The sequence below is a fragment of the Durio zibethinus genome, chromosome 28 (assembly GCF_047325235.1).
Source record: "Durio zibethinus cultivar Kanyao isolate XHJ-2024 chromosome 28, ASM4732523v1, whole genome shotgun sequence".
Lineage (NCBI taxonomy): Eukaryota > Viridiplantae > Streptophyta > Magnoliopsida > Malvales > Malvaceae > Durio > Durio zibethinus.
Window position 1 is genome coordinate 200,321 of NC_143189.1, and position 7,991 is coordinate 208,311.

Here is a 7,991-nt window from a genome sequence, read left to right on the forward strand (position 1 = left end):
TTACTTTTCAAAGTTTCGTTGCCTCTGTTTAGAGGAGCAATTTATTTTCCAAAGTTTCGTTGCCTCTGTTTAGAGGAGCAATTTGCTTTTCAAAGTTGTTGTGCCTCTATTTAGAGGAGCAATTTACTTTTCAAAAGTCGTGGTGCCTCTGTTTAGAGGAGCAATTTACTTTCCAAAGTTTCGTTGCCTCTATTTAGAGGAGCAATTTACTTTTCAAAGTCATGGTGCCTCTGTTTAGAGGAGCTTTAAAAAAAAAAATAAAACAAAAAACAAAAAAAACAAGAAACAAAAAAACAAAAAAATTTGCCTTTGTTTAAGGGAGCTTTGTTTATGTTTCTCAAAGTCGTTGAGCCTCTACTTAGAGGAGCTTTGATCAATTTTAAAAAAAAAATAAAAAAACAAAAAAAATAAAAAAATTTTGCCTCTGTTTAAGGGAGCTTTGTTTATGTTTCTCAAAGTCGTTGAGCCTCTGCTTAGAGGAGCTTTGATCAATTTAAAAAAAAAAAAGCAAGAAAACAAAAAAAAAGTTGAGCCTCTATTTAGAGGAGCTTTGTTTATGTTTCTCAAAGTCGTTGAGCTTCTGCTTAGAGGAGCTTTGGTCAAAATTAAAAAAAAAAGAAAAGTAAAACAAAATAGGTAAGAAAAAAAATCCAGTTGAGTCTTGAATGGGTGTCTATGTCTTTGCACAATTTCTGTTTCACAAAAAATGTGCAAAGAGGGGCAGCTGTAGACACCCCGTTTTGTCCGGGATTCTTTGTCAATTGAGACTAATCCAAGCTCAGTTGTAGGGATTTTTATTTTTCGTATTTATCATTTTTATTTTTATTTTATGATTTATTTTTTTCTTTCTTTTTGATTATCTGATTAATTAAAAAAAAGAGGAAAAAAGCTAAAAGATTGAGATTAAGCTCGGTGATTATGATGATTGTTATCTAGATGCTAATCTTTAGCATTGGATGACTAATTGGAATTGAATTGAAACTCTATCAGCATGGGTCTATATATCAACAATGAATATACAAGCTAAAAGGGGGGGGAAATAGAGAAAAAAGATGAGAGAAACGAGGAGGGAAAGAGAGAAGTAGAGAGAGAGAACTGCTGTCGATTTTTAGACTGTTCGATTTATTTGATAAAGAGAGAGTGTTTCAGAGGAGTCTCCTGATATCCTGCAGTTCGTTGCGATCTTGCTGGACGGTGATCAAAATTGGATTGATCTTTTTTTCTTTTTGCGTGTGCGAATTGCTCTTTTGTGAACGAAGATGGTGAACTCTATGGTGGAGAGAGCTACGAGCGACTTGCTGATCGGGCCTGATTGGGCTAGGAATATCGAGATCTGTAACATGCTTAATCACAACCCTGGGCAAGCAAAAGATGTTGTGAAAGGCATAAAAAAGAAGCTTGGAAGTAAAAATCCTAAAGTTTAACTTCTTGCTCTAACTCTACTAGAAATTATTGTAAAAAATTATGGGGACATTGTCCATATGCATGTTGCAGAGAGAGATATTCTTCACGAGATGGTCAAAATAGTCAAGAAAAGGCTCGATTTTTATGTCAAAGAGAAGATATTGTCTCTGATTGACACTTGGCAAGAAGCTTTTGGAGGAGCAAGAGCAAGATATCTACAATATTATGTTGCATACCAAGAGTTGTTGCGTGCTGAGGCAGTATTTCCCCCAAGATCTGAGAGTTTTGCACCCGTACTTACTCTTCCTCAAACACAACCTTTGTCTTCTTATCCCTAAAATATTCACAATTTTGATTGGCACGAGACGGTTGAGTCTTCTGCGGTGCCTGAGTTCCCAACCCTCAGTTTGACAGAAATTCAGAATGCGCGGGGTATTATGGATGTCCTTTCAAAAATGCTAAATGCATTCAAGGAGGGACTTAGGCAGGAGATGATTGTTGACCTAGTGGAGCAGTGCCGTACCTACAAACAAAGAGTTGTACACCTCGTTAATTCAATATCGGATGAGTCACTTCTATGTCAAGGTTTAGCATTGAATGATGATTTGCAGCGTGTACTAACAAAGCATGAAGCAATAGTTTCAGGGAGTTCTTCTTAAGCAGACAAACTTAAGCCTGAACCTACAAGAGAACTTGTGAATGTCAATGGCCCCCTAGTTGATACTGGGGATAGCAGTAAGCAGTCTGATGGGAGATCCTCCACTAGCACTTGTGCAAGTTCTCAACCATTTAATCAGTTATTGCTTCCTACTCCTCCAGCAACAAAGGATTCAACTCCTCCAGCAGCAGTCAATCCCAAAATGGACCTACTTAGTGGTGATGACTACAATTCACCGAAGGCAGATAATTCACTGGCCCTTGTTCCTTTGGGAGAACCACAACAAACAACTCCTGCATCACAGCAGAATGCCCTTGTTCTTTTTGATATGTTCTCTGATAGTAACAACACCTTTGATTTTGTTAACACCCAGTTTTTGGGTTTAGATGGACAAACCAATCCTTGGACTCCTCAAATTCAGCAGCAGCAGTAAGATTTTCATGCAAATGGAACTGCACCAAACATGGGATCACCTCGATATGAGCAGTCATATGCTCAAGGCACAGGTCCTACCTGGAATAGTCAGTTGGTTCCACAATAGCAGCCCTCATCACCTGTTTATGGTGCCCAGAGTAGTGGCTTGCTACCACCACCACCACCCTGGGGAGCACAGGCAGCAGACTCTAGCCCAGTTGCAGGTGCTCAATATCCTCAGTCAGTGGTAACTCAAGTTAGTGTAACACATGGCCAACCTCAAGGACCTCAACATATGAGAAGTGATCAGGTGGTGGGTATGTACATTCAGCCAATCATAACTGATCATTTGTTAGCAATTAATAACGAGGCTGTGCAGGGAAACTGATTTGCTGGTTTTCATCCTCAACCAGTTCTGGGAGCACAGTATATAGGCATACTTCCACAGCAAATGGCTCTTATGTATCCTCAACAAATGTATGACAACCAAATAGGAGCATATTGTTATGGTCAGCAACAATATCTTGATCAGCAAATGTATGGGCTCTCCATCAGAGATGACAATGTCCTCAGAAACTCTTCTTACCAGGTTTCAACCTCGTCTTACATACCACCAAGCAAGCCTTCAAAACCAGAAGATAAGCTGTTTGGAGACCTTGTTGACATGGTAAACCAGTAAATTCCAGATGTGGTGATGAACACAAACTAGTTGGTTTTTCAGCAACACTTCAAGCCATTATTTCTTTCGTGGAAAATGGAAGAGATTGTGTCAAATTGGTGAAGGCTATGGACAATCTAGTGGAGCTGCGTCGAATTCCTCAAGTCAAGATAAATTTTTTTTGGTATTTTATTTATTTATTTATTTATTTTGTGTTAGTTATTTTCAGGAGTATTATTTTTATTTTTTGCAAAAAAATAAAAATTTTCAAAAAGAAATATTTTTGAGGAAAAGTTGAAAGTATCGATTTTCCTTAAAAATAAATTTTCGAAAAAATTTTTGAGGACAAGTTGAAAGTATCAATTTTCCTTAAAAATAAACTTTCAAAAAAGGTTTTTTGAGGGAAAGTTGAAAGTATCAATTTCTCTCGAAATTAAAATTTCCAAAAAATATTGTTAGGGAAAAGTTGAAAGTATCAATTTTCCTTAAAAATAAATTTTCAAAAAAGGTTTTTGAGAGAAAGTTGAAAGTATCAATTTCCCTCAAAATTAAAGTTTCCAAAAAATATTTTTGGGGAAAAGTTGAAAGTATCAATTTTCCTCGAAATTAAGGTTTCAAAAAAATATTTTTAGGGAAAAATTGAAAGTATCAATTTTCTTCGAGGTTAAAATTTCTAAAAAATATTTTAGGGAAAAGTTGAAAGTATCAATTTTTCCTGCATAAAAACAATCATTCTTTTCTTCCTTTTTATTTTTTTTTTAATGTTCAATAATCCGACGATGGAGCCTCTGTAAGTGAAATAGTAGTTTTCTTGCATACTCTTGAGGTGAGGGGATTTTTTCAATTTTCTGCTAAAAGTATTAGTGTCAATTGAGAATGATTTTCAATAGTTAATTACTTGGTAAAATTTTAAGGCTCATTAGATAACACAAATTTAAGCTGATACCATCTTTTGATGGGCGTTGTGAGGGTGCTATAACCTTCCTCACATATAATCGAACTCCCGAACCCTGTTCTGGTTAGTAGACCTAAACCTATTCTTTTAGGGACCCTTAAACTTAGGTGTTCTCCGAAAGGACAGATTCCTTAGGTGGCCAATCGCACCTAGATAAAAAAGATTGGTGGCGACTCCCTTAAGTCAATGTCTAGCGATAGATCCCCGGATTTAGACGTTATGACAATTGTTCAAATAGAATTGACTATTTGAATTTTTCAGTAAATGGATTTATTTTTTTAAAATTTCTTACTTATTAATTTTTTTAATGTTAATAGAATAGTATTATTTTACTTTGGATAAGCATGTATGAACTGAAACAATTATTTTATAACTAAACAAAAGGTTAGAAAATTTGAAATAGGTAATTGTTCTAATAGACTTAACTATTTGAATTGGTTCGGCAAATACTTATTAATTATAGAATATTATTAGTGTAGCTATATTTTACTCCGAATAAGCTTGTATGAATAGAAACAATTGTTTTATGACAAAATAAAGATCATAACGATTTGAGATAGACAATTATTCAAACAGTCATATTTGAACTAGTCTGGTAAATATATTTAGCTTTTAAATCTCTTATTAATTTTTAAAATATTAATAAATTAGTATTATTTTATTCTAAATAATTTTGTATGAATAAAAACAATTATTTTATGACAAAACAAAATGTTATAACAATTTGAAATAAATAATTGTTCAAATAGTCATAACTATTTGAATTCGTTCGTAAACAAATTTATTTTTTAAATCTTTTACTTATTAATTTTTGAAATATTAATAAATATATATTTATTTTATTTGAAATAAGCTTGCATAAATAGAATCAATTGTTTTATGACAAAACAAATGGTCATTATGTTTTGAAATAGATAATTGTTTAGATAGTCATAACTATTTGAACTTATTTGGTAAACAGATTTTTTTTCAATTCTTTTACTTATTAATTTTTGAAATATTAATAAATTAGTATTATTTTACATCAAATAAGCTTATATGAACTGAAGCAATTATTTTATTACAAAAGAAAAAGTCAGAATGATTTGAAATAGATAATTAGTCAAATAGTCATGACTATTTGAGCTTGTTTGGTAAACGTATTTATTTTTTAAATCTTTTACTTATTAATTATCGAAATATTAATATAATAATATTATTTTAATCTGAATATACTTGTTTGAACAGAACTATTGTTTTATAACATAACAAAAAGTAATAATGATTTAAAATAAATAATTGTTCAAATAGTCATAACTATTTAACTGTTTTGATAAACAGATTTATTTTTTAAATCTCTTTTTAATTTTTGAAATATTAGTAGATTAGTATTGTTTTTTTCCAAACAAACTTATATGAACAAGAACTTTTGTTTTATGACAAAAGAAAAGGTCATAATGATTTGAAATTATTAATTGTTCAAATAGTCATAATTATTTGATCTGGTTAGGTAAACAAAATTATTTTTTAAATCTCTTATTTATTAATTTTTGAAATATTAATAAATTCATTTTATTTTGTTCCTAATAAGCTAGTATGAATTGAAAAATTGTTTTATGATAAGAAAAAAGGTCATAACGATTTGCAATAGATAATTGTTCATATAGTCTTAGCTATTTGAACTAGTTCGATAAATAAATTTATTTTTTAAATCTCTTAGTTATTAATTTTCAAAATGTTATTATATTAGTATTATTTTATTTCAAATAAGCTTGTATGAACAGAAATAATTTTTTTATTATAGAACAAAAGGTTGTAACGACTTGATATACAAAACTTTCAAATTGTCATAATTATTGAAATTGGTTTGGTAAATGGATTTATCTTTTAAAGCTCTTACTATTAATTTTTGAAAGATTAAAAAATTAGTATTATTTAATTTTGAAGAAGCTTGTATGATCAAAAACAATTGTTATATGAACAAACAAAAGGTAATAACAATTTGAAATAGATAATTATTGAAATGGTCATAATAATTTGAACTGATTCAGTAAACAGATTCACTTTTTAAATTTCCTACTTATTAATTTTTTAAATATTAATAAATTGGTATTATTTGATTTTGAATAAGCTTGTATGAACTATAACAATTGTTTTATAACAAAACAATAGGTAATAACAATTTTATATAGACAATTATCCTAATAGTTGTAACTATTTGAATTTGTTTAGTAAATAAATTTATTTTTTAAACTCAAGCTTATTAATTTTTTAAATATTAAAAAATTAGTATTATTTCATTTTCGATAAGCTTTTATGGACTAAAAAAGTTGTTTTATGGTAAAACAAAAAGTCATGATGATTTTAAATAAATAATTGTTCAAATAGTCATAACTATTTAAACTTGTTCTGTAAACATATTTATTTTTTCAAATATTTTGCTTTTTAATTTTTTTAATGTCAATAAATTTGGATTATTTTATTCCAAATAAGCTTGTAAGATATGAAACAAATATTTTATGACCAAACAAAAGGTCATAAAGATTTGAAATAGAAAATTATTCTAAATAGTTTTAACTATTTGAACCGGTTCGGCAAACACATTTATTTTTTAAATCTCTTACTTATTAATTTTTAGAATATTATTAAATTAGTATTATTTTCAACCAATTAAGCTTCTATAATTAGAAACAATTGCTTTATGACAAAACAAAAGGTCATAATGATTTGAAATATATAACCATTCAAATGGCCATAATTATTTTAACTAAGTCGGTAAACAAATTTATTTTTAAAATTTTTTTCTTAATAATTTAGGAAATATTAATCAATTAGTATTATTTTATTCTGTCTAAGCATGTATTAACTGAAACAATTATTTTATGACAAATCAAAAGGTTATAACGATTTTAAATAGACAATTGTTCAAATAATATTAACTATTTAAACTTGTTTAATAAATAAATTTATTTTTTTAAATCTCTTTCTTATTAATTTTCTGAATGTTAATAAATTAATATTAATTTATTATGAATAAGTTTGTATGAACTGAAATAATTGTTTTATAACTAAACAAAAGGTCAAAACAATTTGAAATAGATAATTTTTCTAATTGTCTTAACCGTTTGAACTAATTTGGTAAACAAAGTTTTATTTTAAATCTCTTATTAATTTTTAAAATATTATTAGATTAGTATTATTTTAATCTAAATAAGCTTATATGAACAAAACAATTGTTTTATGACAAAAGATAAGGTTATAACAATTTGAAATAGTTTATCATTCATATAGCTTTAACTATTTGAACTGGTTTGGCAATTAGACTTATTTTTTAATGTTTTTGGTTATTAAATTAGTATTATTTTATTTTCAATAAAATAATATGAACACAACCAATTGTTTGATGACAAAATAAAAGCTTATAATGATTTGAAATGGTTAATTATTCAAATAGTTAAAACTGTTTGAAATGGTTTGGTAAGCAAATTTATTTTTTAAATCTCTTACTAATTAAATTTCAATATATTAATAAATTAGTATTATTTTATTTTTAACAAACTTATATTAACAAAAATAATTGTTTTATGACAAAACGAAAATTAATAATGATTTGAAATAGACAATTGTTCAAATAGTTATAATTATTTGAATTGGTTCGGTAAATAGAATTATTTTCTAAACCTCTTAGTTATAAATTTTTAAAATATTAATAAATTAGTTGTATTATATTCCAAAGAATCTTGTAGGAGCTGAAATAATTATTTTATGATAAAACAAAAGGTTATAACAATTTGAAATAAAATAATTATTCATATAATCTTAATTGTTTAAACTGGTTTGGTGAATAGATTTATTTTTTAAATCTCTTAGTTATTAATTTTTAGAATTTTACTAAAGTAGTATTATTTTATTCTGAATAAGCT

General features: G+C 28.2%; 1 pseudogene; it reads left to right on the forward strand.

Moving 5' to 3' along the window:
* The first annotated feature begins 707 nt into the window (after positions 1 to 707).
* Positions 708 to 3,155, forward strand: LOC111286832 (TOM1-like protein 9 pseudogene; annotated as a pseudogene).
* Positions 3,156 to 7,991: the final 4,836 nt, after the last annotated feature.